The sequence below is a fragment of the Cryptomeria japonica genome, chromosome 5 (assembly GCF_030272615.1).
Source record: "Cryptomeria japonica chromosome 5, Sugi_1.0, whole genome shotgun sequence".
Lineage (NCBI taxonomy): Eukaryota > Viridiplantae > Streptophyta > Pinopsida > Cupressales > Cupressaceae > Cryptomeria > Cryptomeria japonica.
The window spans coordinates 636,634,795-636,637,096 of NC_081409.1; the positions used below are offsets into that span (position 1 = coordinate 636,634,795).

Consider the following 2,302-nt stretch of genomic DNA (forward strand, 5'->3'; position numbering starts at 1 on the left):
GATGCCCTAGAGGTTGGAAGTTAGGTGTTGTGAGTTTATTTCCGCTTGTGCTTAATGTTATGTACTCATGTTAATCTAATGTATGTATTCCCTTAAGGTTTAATGTGATGTATCTTTTGAATTTTTTTTTTCTCTAAATGTTTAGTTAGGTTGTTAGTTGGCTTATTTCTATAGGGTTTCTTGGCGGACATTACATTCATGCATGCACGCGCGTGCACACACACACAAGGTAAATACATAGATAGATATATTGCACATACATATTTAACTTTAGAACTTTAACAATGATTTGTACTTTTGTACAAGACATGTTCACAACTACTAAAGTCCTTAATATTAAGGGATATATAGACTATTGAATGGAAGGGCTCTTACTATCATGACATACAATGAAGCATAAGAATATATGTTCATTGAAAGTACATATTTTTAATAAAGTATACTAATATATAGAAGGTACAAAATTTATTGAATACATGCTTCATATGACATTTCTCCATTATAAGCACCTTGTCATTACTATGTCTTTAATTGAGTGCATTATGAAAATTGCTGCACAAAGCTAAAAGCTAGTCATTAATGACCATGACAGAATATTAAGATTTTTATAGATAGAAAGGAGCCCAATCTTTTTGTTTAGATTATAACTATATTTGTCTATTTGTTTCTTTTAGTTCGGTTTTGTTTCAAGAAAAGTGTAGTTCCAAAAAATATCTCAAGAAATTCATTTCATTGATATGCTTTAGTATTTCCATTTTCCATTTTGAATTTTTGATTAAATAGGGGCCATTCCAATTTTTTCATTCTTTCCAAATATTTCACATTGATTTTAATATTATTATACCTATAATTTGCATGGTTGAAGTTCAATTTACTTTGATTTTGGTTTGTAATTTAAATTGAGAACAAATGATTTTCAATGAACTTGTATGAGTGATAATGGTGTGATGCTCAATTGATAAATTTCTTAGCCAAAAAAGATGAATTGAAATTAAGAATTCCTAGTTGTTGATTACTGTATCTTTATAGCGTAGGTTTTGGGAAACTTGGCGTTGGCTAGTTGAGTAAGAATGATCTAGAACTCTTTGTTTCATGGTTCATATTTGGAATTCCAAGACATGGTGCACACTACACCTAAATCTTTTTAGGTACATCCTTTTTGTTAAGCTTATAATGTTGTCTTGAACGTTTTGTTACTAAGAATTTCGGTAAAACAGTGTCTCTAAAGGTGAAGGTGAAGATCATCACATATTCTAATTCAACCACTTCAAAATCTTAGGATTGTAAGATAGAATCATAGATCTAGAAAAGTGGAAATAAATTGATATATAAGATGGAGGCAAAATTGTCCATGCTTCCAAAGAGGCCTGGCTGTGTGATTGAAAACTTCTCTCATTGCAATAGTTTATATTTTATGAAATATGTAATATTTGTATTACTGCAAAATGTTTCTATTGAGAAATATTTTCCTCCATTATAAGAACCCAAACATTGTGCAAATAATACATGAGAAATATAATTTGTTGATTCCATCTGCCTGTACAACCTTGCTAGACAGCAAAAATGGTCATTTTAAAATGCTCGCTCAAATACTTTTGCAGATCAACATATCTAGTCCCTGAGTGTAACAAACATCCCATTACCATTGACTCTTGAAAAATATCTTCCTTGGTAAATATTGTAAAAATTATGATAATGATCCTTGGAACCATGGCGACCAACTAGATCAGATAAACAGAATAGAAAACACAATTGAATTTGTCATTTGGCATTTTCATACCATTTAATCAAACCAGTCAGACCTTACACAATATGTTGTTTAATTGTAGCTGTTATTCATTTAATTTGACGTGTCTCAATAATTATAGGATTATAGCTAATTGAAAAACTAAGTAAATCATACCTCTCAATTCGCAAGGGAATCTATCACTCTTGCGAGGGAGAGTACACTCTTTGCATCATCTGCATCCAAGATGAGCAGTATTAACCAATAAATGACAATAATGAAATTTAATTTTCTGTGTTCCTTTGTCCCATTTCAAGCATAGCCTTTCTGAACTAAAACCGACTAAGAATACTTGGAAGGTAAAAAGGCATCGCTCATAACATTGACTATACAAAATATATTATCTTCAATATTCAACTACAATTAAGCACATAGAGAGGATTCTGTCAGATATTAAAAAAGGAAAGTACCATACAAATTCAAATTTCATCTGCTACATTTAGTTTAAAGCACCACTATAGAGATAACAAAAAAAATTACAGTGTTGGTTAACAGATTTGTCTTTATATGATATTT

The 2,302-nt window shown here is 30.5% G+C and overlaps 1 long non-coding RNA gene across 1 annotated transcript; it reads right to left on the bottom strand.

Moving 5' to 3' along the window:
* Positions 1-1,376: 1,376 nt before the first annotated feature.
* LOC131039031 (uncharacterized) lies at positions 1,377-2,086 on the bottom strand. The gene is made up of 2 exons (XR_009104596.1): positions 1,904-2,086; positions 1,377-1,618 (listed from the first exon to the last, which is right to left on the bottom strand). It is a non-coding gene; the product is annotated as an uncharacterized LOC131039031 (long non-coding RNA).
* Positions 2,087-2,302: the final 216 nt, after the last annotated feature.